Genomic DNA, 20,739 nt, shown 5'->3' with positions numbered 1-20,739 from the left:
TTCTCCTCGAGCAAGCTTCTGTCCAGCTTCTCGTCCATCGAACGCTGTGCACGTTCTTCTCGCTCCACCGGAGTACTCTTCCACAGCTCTCTCGTCCTTCGGACGCACCGAGCCCGTCGACTCCCTTCCCGTGCCGTCCTTCTCGCTAGCTGCATCTTCCGCTCAATTTCCTGTGCTCCTAAGTTCCTGCACACTCAGACACAGGGATCAGACAAAACGCAGGACCTAACCAACTTGGTTGATCACATCAAAACTACCACGGGGTCCAACAGATTTATAGAGCTAAACCACACCCTTTGATAAGTCAAAGAAATAAATATTAAATATATGTGCTTGTTATTATATTAGGATTAAGAGCACACACTTCCATAATAACTAAAGTTTAGTTCTTTTAATAAGTCAGTACAAAAAAGAACTTACCTAAATGGTCCAATACACTTAGAGTGTACCAGTGTAATTTATTAATCAAGATAAACTAATACTTAATTACACTACGATATTCCGATGGTTTGTTCCTTTCCATCTTAGTCGTGAGCAACTGTTTATAATTTATAAAGAACCGTCAACATGATCTTCTGTGTGTGACACCACACACCATGTTGTCTACTATATAAATTAATTGAACTATTACATTTAACAAATAAATGTAGATATTGACCAATTTATTCTTTTATTTCAAAAACAAATGTTTTCAAAAGCTAGACTTTTAGTATACACTCCAACAATCTCTCACTTATACTAAAAGACTAAGCTGCTATATCTGTTGTCATACATCTGATTCTCATCCCCTCCACATGCCGATCAAAAGCTTTCGCCGGAAGGGTCTTAGTGAAAAGATCTACCAGGTTATCTGCTGATGCAATCTTGGCGACAACAACTTCTCCTCGCTTGACGATGTCTCGTATCAGGTGGTACTTGCGCTCTATATGTTTACTTGCCTTATGGGCTCGCGGTTTCTTCACGTTTGCAATTGCACTGCTATTATCACAATAAATTGTGATGATTTTGGGCAAACCAGGAATCACATCTAAGTCCATTAGAAAGTTCCTGAGCCATACAACTTCTTTGGCTGCCTCAGAGGCTGTCACATACTCAGCTTCCATGGTTGAGTCCGAGACGCATTTCTGCTTAACACTCCTCCATGCAATGGCTCCACCTCCTAGAGTAAACACATAGCCTGACGTAGACTTACTATTGTCCCATCTCGATGAAGTCTCGAACTGTAACCCATGTGGAGCAAATCGTCTTGTAGACTAGCATATAATCTCTAGTCCTTCTCAGGTACTTCAATATATGCTTTACAGCAGCTCAATGTCCTTGTCCAGGGTTACTCTGATATCTGCTAACCATGCCCTCGACAAAACAGATATCAGGTCTCGTACAGAGCATTGCATACATAAGGCTACCTACAGCCGAAGCATAAGGAACTACCTTCATATCCTCCATCTCCTTTGATGTCTTCGGAGACATCTCTTTAGATAAGGCTATTCCATGCCTAAAAGGTAAGAAATCTTTCTTGGAGTTTTGCGTGCTAAAACGAGCAAGGATTGTATCTATATATAAAGCTTGGGATAGACACAACATTCTTTTCTTGCGATCCCTTATAACTTTGATCCCGAGAATGTGTGCACATTCTCCTAAGTCCTATATATCAAATTGTTTGGACAACCATACCCTTACGTCCGATAATACCTTGACATTGTTGCCAATTAACAAAATATCATCTACGTATAGTACAAGAAATACCACCACGTTACATACACTTCTTGTATACACAAGACTCATCTGGACACTGAATAAATCCATATGATTGGATTACTTTATTAAACCGGATGTTCCAAGATCTTGAAGGTTGCTTCAGTCCATAAATGGACCGATTGAGCTTGCACATTAGATGCTCTTTGTCTTTTTCAATAAATCCCTCTGGTTGCTTCATATGAATGTTTTCTTCAAGACTTCCGTTAAGGAATACTGTCTTGACATACATTTACCAAATCTCATAATCCATATGAGCCGCAATGGATAAGAGTTTCTGGATAGACTTAAGCATGGCTACCGGCGAAAAAGTCTCCTCATAGTCGATTCTCTCTTTCTGAGTATACCCTTTCGCAACAAGCCTTGCTTTGAAGGTTTCTACCTTCCCATCTGTCCCTCTTTTCCTTTTGTAGATCTACTTGCATCCAATGGCTTTTATACCATCAGGTGGTTCTATAAGCTCCCAGACTTTATTAGAATACATAGATTCTATTTCGGAATTCATTATCTTTTGCCAATATACTGCATCTATATCTTGTAGTGCTTCGTCATATGTTCGGGGATCAAGTTCATGTTTACCTGGGATCAAGTCCGAAGACTCTCCCAAAAACATGAATCTCTCAGGTTGCCTCACAACCCTCCCACTACGATGAGGCACTGTCTCTGGCTGTGTATCATGTGTTACACGTGTTGTAGTTTCTTGTGGTACTTCATCTTATACTGTTGGTATTAAAGTAGACGTGTCATCTCTTATTTCTTCTAGAACTATTTCACTCATGGGCTTATGGTTCATTACATAATCTTCTTCTAAAAATCGAGCATTGGTGCTAACAATGATCTTCTGATTTTTAGAATTATAAAATAAACCACCTTTCGTTCCTTTAGGATATCCCACAAACAGACAAACTTCTGTACGTGATTCCAACTTGTCAGTATCTCCCTTCAGCACATGTGTTGGACTACCCCATATCCGGATATGATTCAGACTAGGCTTACGCCCATTCCATAATTCCATAAGAGTAGAAGGAACTGTTTTAGAAGGTACCATATTCAGAATGTACACTGCTGTTTTCAGAGCATATCCCCAAAATGAATTTGGTAATTCTGAATAAATCATCATCGATCTAACCATTTCCATAAGAGTCCTATTCCTTCGTTCTGCCACACCATTCTACTGGGGTGTACCAGGTGCAGACAATTGGGATTGAATCCCGACTTCTGATAAGTAATTCCTAAACTCTCCAAAGAGGTATTCGCCACCACTGTCAGACCGTAGTGTCTTGATACTTTTACCAAGACGTTTCTCCACATCAGCCCTATATTCTTTAAACTTGTCAAAGCATTCAGACTTGCGGCGCATCAGATAAATGTATCCATATATTGAATAATCGTCTATAAAGGAGACGAAGTATTCATAACCACCTCTTGTCTGGATAGACATAGGACCACACAAATCAAAATGAACCAGTTCTAACGCATCTTTGGCTCTATACCCCTTGGCCTTAAGAGGTCTCTTGGTCATTTTACCTTCCAACCAGGATTCACATGTTGGAAAGTTTTCCAACTTTAATGAACCCAAGAGTCCATCTGTCACGCCCCGGGAAAGTCCCTGTCCAAAGAAATTTCGACAGCACTTCCCCTGTACGACGGACAATCTGAAACTTTCTACATCCACAATATACATCAGCCACATGCGGCTGGAATATATACACAAACACAGTTATATATATCATCAGGCACTCGGCTGGAACAAAACCAACACAACGAAAAATGACAGAAACCAAATACAAACCAAAACACAAAAACTGCTAGCCGGCTAGGCTTACACAACCAACAACCAATACAAAATACCACATAACAACATCAACACTCCAAAAACAAAACCGGAGTACAGAGCTAAACAAACTGATACATAAACAAACAAAACCTAAGGGAAACCGATAAGTCTTCTGATGTGACGTGGGGACCAGCAGACAGGATACTCCAAGCGACACCATAAACAACCTGGTACCTGAAAAATATAGTGTCCACGAGGGTGAGTTCAACAACTCAGCAGATACCTAGTTGACATGTATAGTAAACTATAACAAATAGTAATAACTATGGAGTACAGTCTCCTGAACAAAAGAAAGTAATGCATAATAGAAAAGGGTGAAGAGTACTCATGTGGCCACCCATCGAATAATCAGTCGTCGACTAGAAGTGTTATAAATCAGATGATGTCAAACATACGATCCATCTAAACGCGATATAAGTGCAAGAAACACAAGCAAGAATGCAAAATGTATGATGCCAATGATGTGTCCTGGTCACCCCGACGTCAATCATCTCACACACAAAAGGCGAGACCGAGTGGGTAGGGCTATGCACTGCACCTGATGAGTGAGCGAGTGGACGGGATGCTGTCGAGTACACCTATCCTCCTACCCCAAATCATAAATGGGGAGTGCAATACTCTCGATGACGGGGAGGAATCCCTGCTGGCTAACACGTTGCATCACGCTACCCATGAGCGGACTAACGGAGCCAAACAAAGTCCCTGCTGCAACACACTCTGCCTGAATCAACCACTAACCCATGAGTGGTGGTGTATGCAGATCCATGTAACTGGCGATGTGCTCAACAATAATGGAGCGGACTATCGCACAGCATGCAATCATGATGCATGACACTAAGCATAGCAATAAACTGATCAGCATAACCATATCCATATATATAAAATGAGTACCGTAATATCGATGGTCAAATACGAAGATCTAAAGTACACAGGTCAGATAAGATATCAAAACCCTAGGTCCTGAACATAACAAGCATGGTATGTCACTACCTCACTGAGCATATATATAATCATATGGGTACTAGCATAAAAATGCATAACAGGTGAGCAAACAAACATGTGACGAGTATCTGGTAGTGACGTACCGAAACAAGGACGAACATAATTATTACTAAAGGCTATAACCTACTAGACATATCAACAAGACATATAAAAAAGATAAGTCAAGGTACCTGCCTCCGATATAGATCGAATCGAACCAATCCAATGTCGAGACACCCATCTCGAATCACAATCCTGTAACAACATGATATATGGATTTAGCCAATTACATATAAATTAATTAGCTAAATCATATCCCCGAGAAACTAACCTAAATCCAAATCCAATTATATATGTATCAATTCATACCTAAAATAACATGTATCAAGAGCGTGCCAACTCAATCCATACACCAAACCCTTACCTTACTTCTTAGCTTAAATCCTCGACCCAAAAAGAATTGCTGCCGGAAAGGAGAGGCTACTGGAAGAATGTAACTGCTGCTAGAAACACCACAGCTCTTGTCGGACACCTCTTCACTGCCCAGATCCAAAAAGGAAACAATATGATGCTTCAACCAATTGCTAATGCAAACTAACATGTAGACCAAGAGTCTAACAATTCTTCAGAAGCAAACACGGATCAATGCACTAGCACTATATGCTTAGAATGACAGAATTTGACATAATGCACTTCGATTCCTAGTTGCCTTCCTGTTGGTAGACAATATGAACAGATGAACTTACGGTGTATGCAGTGACTTAATTTGGAAAAATCTCTACCTTTTGGTCCTGATGGGAGCTTGAGACTACTCTCTTCCGGTGACGGCGATGCCAAGTATGTTAGTTAGAGCCCTAGAGCCAATCATTTGATGATTGTATGGACTCATTGTATCATATTCTTATATATTAATAAAGGCATTTGTTTGGTTATTATACTTATTTGTATTAGTGCCAAATAGTCTAAGTATAATAGCGTCATTGAGTAGAAGGTTCATACCTATATCAATCGATTAGTTGAATCGATAGTGAGATGATATAGGGAACACTACTCTAAATCATTCCTAGTCGAGTATTAACATTCAAGGACAATGTTAATGCAATAAGACTAGCATGTAGGTCAGCTCGATGACTTGATCTCCAAGTCATGGATATAGAGATATCAAGCTGACACATGGGTATACATTGGAGAATGTATACTGAATGACCCGCCATGAGAAAGTATCATGGATCGTTATATGAGTGTCATATATTTTCTCATGTGGCTATTAGTATGACTATTAGTCCTTAGACCTGAAGTCACCATGGATCCCTACATAAGGAGTTATGTACTTTGGTTTCGTCAAACGTCACCTGTAACAGGGTGGACTATAAAGACGATTACTGGGTATGTAACAAATTATGCAGAGGGATGTGAGTGATGTAAATGGGATCTATCCCTCCCATATGACGGGAGCGACATCAATATTCTTGATAGAGTTAGACCACGAAGTGCATGGCCATGCCCAAATGAGTCAACATTAGATGTTGAGCTCATTTGATCGAGTGAGTCTACTTGGAGTTCAAGATTTAGATTGATTAGAGGATGACACGGTCTATGCCTCATATTGATCAATCTAGATGTCTAGGATAGAAGGACAATGACATATTTTGTGAGGAGTCACAATTGGTAGTCACAAGGTGATGTCGGATCTCGACATTCTTGTAACTTGGGTAGTAATGATGTGTTGCTAGATACCGCTCATTACTTATGCTCCTAAATGGGTTTAGGGCATTGCCAACGTTACAAGAACCTATAGGGTCACACACTAAGGACAATTAGATGGAGATTTGGTTCATATGATGAACCAAGAGGATTAGATTCATTTGATGAATCATATTGGATTAAGAGTAATCCAAATTGGGCTAATTGAGTTGGACTCAAGTTGATTCATGTATTCAATGAGTCTAATTTAGATTATGACTTATTAAATCAACTTAATTTAATGAATTAGATTCATTATATTAAGTTGGCTTGAATCATATGGTTGGATTAGATCAACCATGAGAGAGATTTGATCAAGTTTGACTTGATTTGAGAGGAAGAGAAAAAGTCATGTTTGACTTGACTTTTTACCACATCACTAGTGAGTTGGCAAGATGTGGACCAATAGGATTGCTCCACATCATCAATGTGTGCCACCTCATGGAGGTTACAAGCCTCCATAGCATTTAATGTGGCCGGCCCACATTAAATGAGGAGGTTACACTTGTTGCCATGTCATTTAGTGAGGTGGCAAGATGTGGACTAATAGTGTTGATCCACATCATCCTAGAGTGCCACCTCATGGGGTTACAACTCTTAATGGTCTCCACATTAATTGGAATTAATGTGGGGGTTACACCTCCTAGAGTGGCCGACCACTTGATGGCTAAGGGGTTGTTTGAATTTCCTCTCATTGATTTGATTCACTCTTCTTCTCCCTTGGGTGCTCTCTCTTCTCCTTCTCCCATTCCTTGGCCGAACACTCCATTGGTGCTAGCACACCTTGTGTTTTGGTCATCTCCTTCTAATTGTGTCCATGTGGATACATATAGAGGTTGCCTACTTTGACAACTAGAGATCCGGCAACATCTTGGACAAGCGGGAACGCGAAGGGCTTCGCTACAAGGGTAATGATCTTAACTTTAGTGTAGATCTAAAGTTTTTACAAACTCGTACAAGAAAAGGTTTTTCGATAATTTTGTTTACGAATCTTTGCACGAGATCCATGGCTTTGGGTGACTCGGGGTTTCCGCGACGCGAAAAAGCGATTTTCGCGGCCCGAAGAACCCAACAGTGATATCAGAGCCACGTGCAAAGACTTGTACAAGTTCGTTTGTATTTTATGAAAAATATACCTTCTGTGATTTTCTGTAAAAATTGAGTTTTTAGAGTTTTTATGAGTAATTTTTCCGTAGAAGCGAAGCACAAGTGTCTCGGCACTTGTAGGCTTCGGCTACCGGAAAGTTTTCTTTTAAACGGCTTCGTTTTACCCCAAATCCGTTTGGAACAGCGGGGTCGGGTGCCATTAGATCGCAAAGGAGCAACTCACGATGGTTAGATCGTGGGTAGGGGCATTGCCCCTAACCCCGCAAGGGAATTTGCTTCGCGATTGCACCCGAAATCGCTAAAAACGAACCCACCGGGAAGATTTTTCCGAAACGACAATGTCTCGACCCAAATCGTTTTGGGACAGCGGGTTTAGGCGCTGTTGGATCGCAAAGGAACCCTCGCGATGGTTAGATCGCGGGTAGGGGCGCTGCCCCTGGGCCCCACAAGGGGATCCGTTCCGCGATTGCGCCCGAAACCGCTAAACGGGACCGCCGGGAAATTTTACTCGTAAAAATTGTAAAAATTAATTTTAAAATTATAGAAAATTATGAAAATATATAATTTTGAATTATATATTAATTTGTGATAGTCATGGCCCAAAATACCCAATAAGATTGGATTTGTGTTGTATTCATAATACTACCTGCGTCATATGATTGTGTCGATTTTTATTTTTCCACACCAGGCCTTTCTCTTATTCGTTGTAATTAGATTTAGACTCGAATGTAACTCGAGTTTCAAATTGTAATGTACAAATTGGAGCGGTGGAGGGTCCACACGAGACGGAGTTCTGAGGCGGGCACGAGTAACACAAGGTGGTCAAAGGGAGGAGCTTGGAGAAGCTGTTGACCCTAGGTTGACCATTCGATCTTCTCATTAGCTTGAGAAGATCGTAGTAGGGCCATGACTAAATCACAAATAGATTAATTAATTAATTGTTATGTATCTGATGCATGTTTAATAATTAATTAATTAATTAGTGCCTTAACGATTAGATTAGATCTAAGTCGTGCACATGATGCACCCTTGAGATTAGATTAGATCTAAGTCGTGCGCAAGATACATCCTTCTCGATTAGATTAGATCTAGATCGAACCAACTCTAAATGCCTAACTGTGCTGTGATACCTATCACTACCTCGATCACATGTATTGTTGAATCTACCAAAGCAGAGCAATACATATTATCTTGGTAGGGTACGGAGGGACAATCTTGGTCCCGCCTATCAACGCATGGGTGAATACAAACTCAATTAGATTGAGTATTCCTAGTTACTCGGTTGGATCGAGTCAGCTATAGGCATTCATCCAAACGGTTGGAAAGGATAGGTCAAAATCACATTTATATTAACTCTCGAGCGTATTTGCCAAAGCTAACTCAAATTTTAATATAAATGCGGATATTGATTTTATAAACAAGAGTTGCATAGAGATGTAATTGGCAATCGTTACCTACCGATCATACTAAATCTTGGGCGTATTAGCCAAAGCTAACTCAAGGGTTAGTATGATGTGGATCTTGTCCCACAAGAATTATAGTATTCAGTGGGAGCATCATTTAGTTAAAGACCTAATTAAATGATTTTAAAAGAATATGATATTTATTTCTGCAAATTTTATGTTGTAGATAACCATGACGTCGAATACGAACTCTTTCTCCCTGCGTTCTTTCCTTAAGAAGGACAAGCTCAACGGAGCAAATTTCCTGGACTGGTACAGGAACCTGAGAATTGTTCTCACTCAGGAACGAATCAGACGCTCGAGCAACCATTCCGAGGTTCCTCCCGCCACGCCACGCGAAGGCATCGAGATGCTTACAAGAAGCATCAAGACGACGATTAGATGTGTCCTCGTTTACGCCGACCATGAACTCGAGGCAACATGAGTTGATGGGCGCCATTTATATGGTTGAGCATCTTTGTCACCTATATCAAGGACAAGCAAGGCAATGGAAGAGGAACTCAAAGAATACCGAAGATCTTAAGAAGAAGAGAAATAAGATTTCTACTTCATGTATACATGTTATAGAAGTCAACCTCTATTTCTTCATCGTGGGTATTAATACGGATGTGACATTTGTACTAATGTACAAGTTACCGAGGAATAGCAGGCATTGACAAAGGGTGAGATACCACGAGTAGGCAATGGAGCACGAGTCGCTATCTTTGTAGGAACTTATCATCTATCTCTTCCTCCTGGCTTGTACTAGAATTAGATGATTGTTGTTATGTGCCTACATTGACTAAGAACATAATTTCAGTGTTTGGACAAGAAAGGATTTTCGTTTATAATAAAGAACAAATGTTGTTCCGTTTATTTAAACGATATGTTCTATTGTAGTGCACCACCGATAAATGGACTCTATATTCTAGATCTAGAGAGCCCTATCTATAACGTTAGTACCAAGAGATTCAAATCGAACGATATGAACCACACCTATCTCTGGCACTGTCGCTTAGGTAATATAAATGACAAGCGCTTATCCCAGCTCCATAAGGATGGTTTGCTGGACTCATTTGATTTTGAATCATATGAGATATGCGAGTCATGCCTACGAGGCAAGATGACCAAGACTCCTTTTGCGAGAGAGCGATCGATTTGTTAGGACTCATACATAGTGATGTATGTGACCTTTCAATGTCACCGCTAGAGGTGGTTATAGGTACTTCATCACGTTTATCGATCACTTGAAGATATGGTAATGTGTACTTGATGACACATAAGTCCGAATCCTTTGAAAAGTTCAAAGAATTTAAGAATGAAGTACAGAACCAGCAGAGTATTAAAATACTTTGATCGGATCGAGGTGGTGAATACTTAAGCTATGAGTTTCGTGACTATTTAGCCGAGCGTGGGATTCTATCCCAACTCATTCCTCCTGGAACACCACATGGAATGGTGTGTCCGAAAGGAGGAATCGTACTTTATTAGATATGGTACGAACTATGATGAGTCACATGATCTTCCGACATATCTATGGGGATATGCTAGACACGGCATTTTTCATTCTCAACCGAGTTCCATCCAAGGCCGTGATAAAGACACCATATAGGATATGGACTGAGAGATGCCAGTGTCTTTTATGAGGATTGGGGTCAGGAGGCTTACGACGACGCCAAGTCTCGCATAAATTAGGACCCAACCGACAAGTGCTATTTCACCTGATATCCCAATGAAACTAAGGGATATTACTTCTACATTCCACAAGGTAGTTGTGGCAAAGACCGGGATCTTTCTAGAAAGGGATTTTGTTTCTAGAAAGACTAGAGGGAGTCGATCTTGAAGAAGTTCAAGATGCGAACAATAGCACCGATGCCTCAATGGAAATTGAACTGAACCACAAAGTGTTGTGCATAATGTTGTTCCACAAAGAGTCGAGGAACAACAACCGGTCAATAGACATACCTCTTCGCAGGTCCGATAGGACAGCCTCAGAGATATTCATTTCTCTTGTCGACCATGATGACGTTGTACTCATGAGGATGAGCCTACCACCTATCAAGAAGCCGTGACGAGACCAGATTCGAGAAATGGCTAGAGGCCATGAGATCCGAGATGGATTCCATGTACACCAACCAAGTATGGACTTTGGTTGATCCACCGAAAGGATAAAACCCATTGGGTGTAAGTGGGTCTTTAAGAGAAAGACCGCATGGATGGACTTATCTATAAGGGTCGCTTGGTAGCTAAAGATTTCAAGCGATTCATGGTATTGACTATGATGAAACCTTTTCTCGAGTAGCGATGTTTAAGTCCATTTGAATCATGCTTGCTATTGCAGCTTACCATGACTACGATATGGATGTCAAAACCGCGTTTATGAATGGAAACCTGCTCGAGGATGTGTACATGACACAACCCGAGGGTTTTGTAGATCCACACCATACTAGCAGAGTATGCAGGCTATAGGTCCATTTATGGACTAAAGCAAGCTTCTGAGGCTGGAATCTTCGTTTTGATGCGATCAAACAATTTGGTTTCATCAAGAACAAAGATGAACCTTGTTCACAAGAAGGTTGTAGGGATAGTTGTCTTCCTCATATTGTATGTGGATGACATACTACTCATTGGGAAGGACATCCCTATGCTTCAGTCTGTCAAGACCTGCTTCTCAATGAAAGACTTAGGCGAGACATCCCGCATTCTAGGGATACAGATCTATAGAGATAGATCTAAGAGATTGCTTGGCCTAAGTCAGAGTACATACATTGACAAGGTACTCCTTCGGTTTGCCATGCAGAACTCCAAGATGGGATTTCTGCCGATGTCACATGGCGTGAGTCTTTCGAAGACTCAAGGTCCTTCTTCTAGACAGGAGAGAGACCGCATGGATCAGATCCCTTATGCCTCAGCCATAGGATCGATCATGTACGTCATGCTATGTACTCGACCTGACGTCTCGTATGCTTTGAGCATGATGAGCAGATACCAGTCAGATCCAGGTGAAAGTCAATGGATAGCGGTCAAGAATTTTCTTAAGTACTTAAGAAGGACTAAAGAATATTTCTTGATATATGGAGGCAATGATGAGCTAACTGTAAAGGGTTACAGTGATGCCAGCTTCCAGACCGATCAGGATGATTATCGATCGCAGTCAGGGTTCGTGTTTTGCTTAAATGGTGGTGCTGTGAATGGAAGAGTTCAAGCAAGACGCTGATTCTACAACAGAGGTCGAGTATATCCGCATCGAGGCAAGAAGGAGGCGCTGATCCGCAGTTCATATGAACTGGGTGGTTCCTAGCATCACGACCCACTGAGCTCTATTGTGACAACAATGGAGCTTAGCACAGGCGAAGGAACCTCGCTCACACGGACCAAGCACATACTACGGCGCTCCATCTCATTCGAGAGATTATCGATAGAGGATATGTGAAGATTTGCAGAGTACCCACAGAGGCTAACATCGCAGATCCCTCGACCAAGGCTTCGTACAGAAAGCATGATGGTAGCACTAGGTTATTAGGCCTTAGAGCCTATAATCGATGGCACTAGTGGGAGATTGTTGTTGAGCCCTGAGCCAATCATTTGATTATTGTATGGACTCATCAGATCATATTCTTGTATATTAATAAAGGCATTTGTTTGGTTATTATACTTATTTGTATTAGTGCCAAATAGACTAAGTATAATAGCGTCCTCGAGTAGAAGGTTCATACCTATATCAATCGATTAGTTGAATCGATAGTGAGATGATATAGGAACACTACTCTAAATCATTCCTAGTCGAGTATTAACATTCGGGACAATGTTAATGTAATAAGACTAGCATGTAGGTCCACTCGATGACTTGATCTCACAAGTCATGGATATGAGATATCAAGTCGACACATGGGTATACATTGGAGAATGTATATTGAATGACCCGCCACGAGAAAGTATCATAGATCGTTATACGAGTGTCATATACTTTCTCATGGCTATTAGTATGACTATTAGTCCTTAGACCAAGTCACCATGGATCCCTACATAAGGAGTTATGTACTTTGGTTTCGACAAACAACTGGGTGGACTATAAAGACGATTATCGGGTATGTAACAAATTATGCAGAGGGATGTGAGTGATGTAGATGAGATCTATCCTCCCATACGACAGAGCGACATCAATATTCTTGATAGAGTTAGACCACGTAATTATTCCCAAATGAGTCAACATTAGATGTTGAGCTTATTTGATCGAGTGAGTCTACTGGAGTTCAAGATTTAGATTGATTAGAGGATGACACTCTATGCCTCATATTGATTAATCTAGATGTCTAGGATAGAAGGACAATGACATATTTTGTGAGGAGTCACAATTGGTAGTCACAAGGTGATGTCGGATCTCGACATTCTTGTAACTTGGGTAGTAATGATGTGTTGCTAGATACCGCTCATTACTTATGCTCCTAAATGGGTTTAGGGCATTGCCAACGTTACAAGAACCTATAGGGTCACACACTAAGGACAATTAGATGGAGATTTGGTTCATATGATGAACTAAGAGGATTAGATTCATTTGATGAATCATATTGGATTAAGAGTAATCCAAATTGGGCTAATTGAGTTGGACTCAAGTTGATTCATGTATTCAATGAGTCTAATTTAGATTATGACTCATTAAATCAACTTAATTTAATGAATTAGATTTATTATATTAAGTTGGCTTGAATCATATGGTTGGATTAGATCAACCATGAGAGAGATTTGATCAAGTTTGACTTGATTTGAGAGGAAGAGAAAAAGTCATGTTTGACTTGACTTTTTGCCACATCACTAGTGAGTTGGCAAGATGTGGACCAATAGGATTGCTCCACATCATCAATGTGTGCCACCTCATGGAGGTTACAAGCCTCCATAGCATTTAATGTGGCCGGCCCACATTAAATGAGGAGGTTACACTTGTTGCCATGTCATTTAGTGAGGTGGCAAGATGTGGACCAATAGTGTTGATCCACATCATCCTAGAGTGCCACCTCATGGGGGTTACAACTCTTAATGGTCTCCACATTAATTGGAATTAATGTGGGGATTACACCTCCTAGAGTGGCCGGCCACTTGATGGCTAAGGGGTTGTTTGAATTTCCTTTCTTTGATTTTCATTCACTCTTCTTCTCCCTTGGGTGCTCTCTCTTCTCCCTCTCCCATTCCTTGGTCGAACACTCCATTGGTGCTAGCACACCTTGTGTTTTGGTCATCTCCTTCTACTTGTGTCTGTGTGGATACATATAGAGGTTGTCTACTTTGACAACTAGAGATCCGACGACATCTTGGACAAGCGGGAACGCGAAGGGCTTCACTACAAGGGTAATGATCTTAACTTTAGTGTAGATCTAAAGTTTTTACAAACTCGTACAAGAAAAAGGTTTTTCGATAATTTTGTTTACGAATCTTTGCACGAGATCCATGGCTTTGGGTGACTCGGGGTTTCCGCGTAGCGAAAAAGCGGTTTTCGCGGCCCGAAGAACCCAACAAAGTAGTGGCTGCATTAGAAGCCAGTAGCAAGCAAGAGACGGCTAGGGCACAGGGTAAGGTCGGCACTGTAGAGAAGCGGCGGTAGGGGTGTCGGCACTGCTCCCTTCGGCCTCAAGCGGTGGCACCGACCGGTGCGGCTCGGAAAGGAAGAAGAGAGGCCGGCTCTAGGACTGAGGAGGAGCGGCAACCGGCGGTGCTAGGGCACAGGTGAGGGGGTCGGCGTCGGCAGAGATGGGAATTGACTGGGCCGATTAGGGCACAGCTTGCGGTCCGCGAGGAAGAGAATCGACGGCTTGCGGCAGTGAGTGAAAGAAGAGAAATCAAAGGAGAGGAGGAGAAGAACCGGCGTTGAGGAAATGGAAACCGTCGGTAGGGGAGAAGAAAAGGATCGGGCACGCGGGGAGTCGGCGAAGAAAAAGAAGTAAAGAAAATAAAAGAAAAAGGAAAATAAAATAAAACTTTGCCTCATTAAAACAGGATAACCTTAATAGGCTTTTCCGGGCCCCGTTTTTATCCCCGTTAACTTGTCCGTACGGTCTCCGGAAAATTTCCGAAAAATATCCAAAAATTCTGAAAAATTCCTTTATTAATATTCGCCTATTTCCGGTATTTTACACCATCGGCTACAAGCCTTTGAATCCTACTTAAATTAATATGACCAAGCTTTAGATTCCAAAGATACGTTTGGTTCATTTTCGAAGGTTCTTTTCTCTTATTAGAGTTAGAAGATGTGTTATTAATTTCCATATTTTGCTTTGTGGGAGAAATTGGATTTAAAGTATAAATTACAAACCAATGTACCAGAACAGATAATCACTTTATTTCTCTTTATAACCACATTGTTACTAAAGGAAACTGAATATCCATCCAGATACAGTTTAGAAACTGAAATTAAATTCTTTCTAAAATTGGGTACATAAAGACAATTTCTTAAAACCAAATTTCTATTCCTATCAAAAGATAAGTAGACGTCTCCCACTGTAACAGCCGCCACCTTAGTAGCATTACCCATGTAGACGGTTATCTCTCCTTCAAATAGTCGTCGGGTTTCCTGGAACCCCTGCAAAGAATTGCAGACATGATCAATGGCTCCCGTATCTACACACCAGGACATAAATCACATTTATATTAATTCTTGGGCGTATTAGCCAAAGCTAACTCATGTTTTAATATAACTGCGGATAATGATCCTATAAACAAGAGTTGCATAGAGATGTAATTGGTAAATCGTTACCTACCGATCATACTAAATCTTGGGCGTATTAGCTAAAGCTAACTTAAGAGTTAGTATGATGTGCATCTTGTCCCATATGAATTATAGAATTCAGTGGGTGCATCATTTAGTTAAAGACCTAATTAAATGATAAAAAGAATACGATGTTTACTTTCTGCTTTTATTTCTGTTGTAGATAACCATGACGTCGAATACGAACTCTTTCTCCTTGCGTTCTGTCCTTGAGAAGGACAAACTCAACGGAGCAAATTTTCTGGACTGGTACAGGAACTTGAGAATAGTTCTCACCCAAGAACGTAAACTGCACATTCTAGAGCAGCCCATTCCGGAGGCTCCTCCTGCCACTGCCACGCGAGCTGACCGAGATGCTTACAAGAAGCTTCAAGATGACGCATTAGATGTGTCCTGTCTAATGCTCGCGACCATGAACTCTGACCTTCAGAAGCAACACGAGTTGATGGACGCTTACGATATGGTTGAACATCTTCGTCAATTGTATCAAGTACAAGCGCGGCATGAGAGATTTGAGATCTCAAGGGCACTATTTCAGTGCAAGATGTCAGATGGGGCTCCCGTAGGCCCATATGTACTCAAAATGATTGGGTACATAGAAAACCTACAGAGGTTGGGATTCCCGCTTGGCCAAGAGCTGGCCACTGACCTGATCTTGCAATCCTTGCCGGATAGCTATAGTCAATTCGTTCTAAACTATAATATGAACGAAATTGACAAGCATTGCCTGAGCTGCTTAGCATGTTGAGAACTGCTGAGCTGAACCTTAAGAAGGCAAAGCCCCACTATGTTATGATGGTTCAGAAACACAAGGGCAAGGGCAAGCCCAAAGGTAAAGGAAAGTCCCAAGCCAAGGGCAAAGACAAGGCACTGAAGCCTAAAGGAGGGGTCGCCAAGGATGCTACCTGCTTCCACTACGGTCTGACCGGGCACTGGAAGAGGAACTGCAAGGTGTACCTGGAAGATCTTAAGAAGAAGCGAAGTGAGACTTTCATTTCAGGTATATATGTTATAGATGTCAATCTATCTATTTCTTCATCATGGGTATTAGATACCGGATGTGCTTCTCACATTTGTACTAATGTGCAGGCGCTGAGAAATAACAGGGCATTGGCGAAGGGCGAGGTGGACCTAGGTTGTTGCTGTTGCTGTAGGAACTTATCATCTATCTCTGCCCTCTGGGCTTGTATTAGAATTAGATGAATGTTGTTATGTGCCCGCTTTAACTAAGAACATAATTTCAGTTTCTTGTTTGGACAAGAAAGGTTTCTTTTTTATAATAAAGGATAAATGTTGTTCTGTTTATTTAAAAGACATGTTCTATTGTAGTGCACCTCTGATGAACGGACTCTATATTCTAGACCTTGAGAGCCCTATATATAACATAAATACCAAGAGGTTCAAGTCAAATGACATGAACCAAACCTATCTCTGGCACTGTCGCTTAGGTCATATAAATGGCAAGCGCTTATCCCAACTCCATAAGGATGGTTTGCTGGACTCATTTGATTTTGAATCTTATGAGACGTGCGAGTCATGCCTACTAGGCAAGATGACCAAGACTCCCTTTAGTGGGCACAGCGAAAGAGCGACTGATTTGTTAGGACTTATACATAGTGATGTATGTGCCCCTTTCAATGTCGCTGCTAGAGGCGGTTATAGGTACTTCATCACATTTACTGATGACTTCAGTAGATATGGTTATGTGTACTTGATGACACATAAGTCAGAATCCTTTGAAAAGTTTAAAGAATTCAAGAATGAAGTACAGAACCAGCTTGACAAGAGTATTAAGATACTTCGATCAGATCGAGGTGGTGAATACCTTAGCCATGAGTTTCGTGACTATCTAGTTGAGTGTGTGATCCTATCCCAACTCACTCCTCCTGGAACACCACAGTGGAATGGTGTATCCGAAAGGAGGAATCATACCCTATTATATATGGTACGGTCTATGATGAGTCACACAGATCTTCCTACATTTCTTTGGGGCTATGCTCTAGATACGGCAGCTTTTATACTCAACCGAGTTCCATCCAAGGCCATGATAAAGACACCATATAGGATATGGACTGGGAGAGATGCCAGGTGTCTTTTATGAGGATTTGGGGTTGTGAGGCTTACGTTCGACGTCAAGTCTCAAACAAGTTAGGACCCAAATCCGACAAGTGCTACTTTATTGAATAACCCAAGGAAACTAAGGGATATTACTTCTACATTCCCAGTCAGCACAAGGTAGTTGTGGCAAAAACTGGGGTCTTTCTAGAAAGGGACTTTGTTTCTAGAAAGACTAGTGGGAGTACGTTTGATCTCGAAGAAGTTCAAGATGCGGACCATAGCACTGAAGCCTCGATGGAAGTTGAACTAGAACCACCAAGTGTTGTGGATGATGTTGTTCCACAAGGAGTTGAGGAACAACAACCAGTTCAAGTAGACATACCCCTTCGCAGGTCTGATAGGGACGTCGTCAGCCTGAGAGATACTCATTTAGCTTGTCTGACCATGATGACGTTGTGTTCATAGAGGATGAGCCTACCACCTATCAGGAAGCTGTGATGAGACCAGATTCCGAGAAATGGCTAGAGGCCATGAGATCCGAAATGGAATCCATGTACACCAACCATGTATGGACTTTGGTTGATCCACCTGAAGGGGTAAAACCCATTGGGTGTCAGTGGGTCTTTAAGAGAAAGACTGACATGGATGGACTTAGCTATAAGGGTCGCTTGGTAGCTAAAGGTTTCAAGTAGATTCATGGTATTGACTATGATGAAACCTTTTCTCCAGTAGCGATGTTTAAGTCCATTCGGAACATGCTTGCTATTGCAGCTTACCATGACTATGAGATATGGCAGATGGATGTCAAAACCGCGTTTCTGAATGGAAACCTGCTCGAGGATGTGTACATGACACAACCTAGGGTTTTGTAGATCCACAGCATACTGGCAGAGTATGCAAGCTGCACAGGTTCATTTTTGAACTAAAGCAAGCTTCTCGGAGCTGGAATCTTCGATTCGATGATGCAATCAAGCAATTTGGTTTCATCAAGAATGAAGATAAACCTTGTGTCTACAAGAAGGTTGTAGGGGACATAGTTGTCTTCCTCATATTGTATGTGGATGACATACTACTCATTGGGAAAGACATCCCTTTGCTTCAGTCTGTCAAGACCTGGCTAGGGAGTTGTTTCTTAATGAAGGATTTAGGTGAAGCATCCCGCATTCTAGGCATATAGATCTATAGAGATATATCTAAGAGATTGCTTTGCCTAAGTCAGAGTACATATATTGACAAGGTACTCCTTCGGTTTGCCATGCAGAACTCCAAGAAGGGATTTCTGCCGATGTCACATGGCGTGAGTCTTTCGAAGACTCAAGGTCCCTCTTCTAGAGAGGAGAGAGACCGCATGGATCAGATCCCATATGCCTCAACCATAGGATCTATCATGTACGCCATGCTATGTACTCGACCTGATGTCTCGTATGCTTTGAGCATGACGAGCAGATACCAGTCATATCCAGGTAAAAGTCACTGGATTGCGGTCAAGAATATTCTTAAGTACTTAAGAAGGACTAAAGAATATTTTTTGATATATGGAGGCGATGACGAGCTAGCTGTAAAGGGTTACAGTGATGCCAGCTTCCAGATCGATCAGGATAATTATGTAACGCCCGCCCTCCCTGCTACTCAAAGGGACGAGGCTACTTACTTACTTAACCATTCCAGGATACATACATATTCAAAAATTCTTTTTTATAACTTAAAGCAGCGGAAATGTCATAGAGTTATACTGGAATGTAACATAAATACAATGGTTCATATCAAACATAACAAAGCATTATAGCAGGTCTTATTCGTCCCAGCCGAGCCACTGTCACACACACCTCCTTGCCTCTCCTGTAGCTCCCTAGGTCATCCATCCCTTGCCTTTATCTGTGGTACAAGGAAGTAAGCTATGAGCACATGGGCTCAGTAAGATTCTTTCCTACTCACAAAAATTCGTATCTCAAGCATAATCATACAAGCATATCATCAATGAACAAATAACATAATCATCACTATGTGAGCATGGTTTCTTATCATAACATATTATTAAGAATCATGTTTCTAACATATCATAAACAAAGTAATCATATGAGGTAAACCATGAGAAGCATAACATATCATGAACATGGAAAGAAACATATCATATAAGGAGGGGTGCATTATGCAAAATGTCTTTTTAAAACATATGCCATGTTGAGTGCAAAATGTCTTTATACATATCTTTTAATACTTGAACATAATATTATCATCATGAGGGCCCGGCTTGTACCACATACATACATAAATGCGCGCAATCCCTAGGACAGGGTAGCTAGCCCCGAACCTACTAGGGATCTAGACCCGTTCATAGTTCGTCGGTCTAGGGGCGTACTAAGGAGCTCATCCCTTTTTACTAGACCCGTTCATAGTCCGTCGGTCTAGGGGCGCTTATGGAGCCCACCCTTGGTACAAGCTATACAAAGTAAAGTACATGTCATGCATATCATATCATCATAATTGTCATATCATATCATCATAAGGTCATGCTCTTGTCTTAACATGAAGAGTGCTCGTAATCCCAACTTAAGGGAAGCAACTCTTTGTCATTTTCTTATCATATCATAAGGCATGCATTCTTGGCACATGACCATCATATAAAACCCTTATCATGCTTGGTTCATAAGCTTACATATATGAGCATGCAACATGTTGAAATCATACATGCTTGAGTACATAATCATCATAAGGATCATATCATGCATAATTCATAACATACATAATCAACATGTTACTGATCTTATCATAAAGCATGCACACTTAACATAAAACATATCATAAACAAATTCATGGCTTGCTAAGTTTAAGTTAAAAACTTTCTTGAATTCTAAGTTATAGTCATGGCCGAAAGTTCATAACAAAAGAATACTCCAAAGCCACATACAATATGAATACTTAGCAAATCTTATAACATATCATAAGATGTCTATGAACATACTTGCTTAGGTTTTGAGTTTCATGAACCCTAACATCTTATCATAGCCAAAACATCATAACAAGAAGTAAACTTCTAAGCAACACATGAACATAAATAC

At 41.0% G+C, this 20,739-nt stretch overlaps 1 protein-coding gene across 3 annotated transcripts in view; it reads right to left on the bottom strand.

The window, feature by feature from the left end:
• Positions 1–3,701: 3,701 nt before the first annotated feature.
• Positions 3,702–20,739, bottom strand: part of LOC122052030 (protein transport protein Sec61 subunit gamma-like) — a 29,378-nt gene continuing 12,340 nt past the window's right edge. The window contains exon 3 of one of the 3 annotated variants that reach the window (XM_042613409.1): positions 3,702–3,766. The gene's annotated coding sequence lies outside the window, so the exon portion shown is untranslated. Of the gene's footprint in view, positions 3,767–4,805; positions 4,829–19,358; positions 19,556–20,739 lie in introns of those variants that run through there. The other 2 variants (XM_042613410.1, XM_042613408.1) reach the window with 2 other exon arrangements.

The sequence above is a fragment of the Zingiber officinale genome, chromosome 3A (assembly GCF_018446385.1).
Source record: "Zingiber officinale cultivar Zhangliang chromosome 3A, Zo_v1.1, whole genome shotgun sequence".
Classification (NCBI taxonomy): domain Eukaryota; kingdom Viridiplantae; phylum Streptophyta; class Magnoliopsida; order Zingiberales; family Zingiberaceae; genus Zingiber; species Zingiber officinale.
Note: the sequence above shows the minus strand (reverse complement) of the source record. Positions and strands in the feature narration are given on the sequence as shown.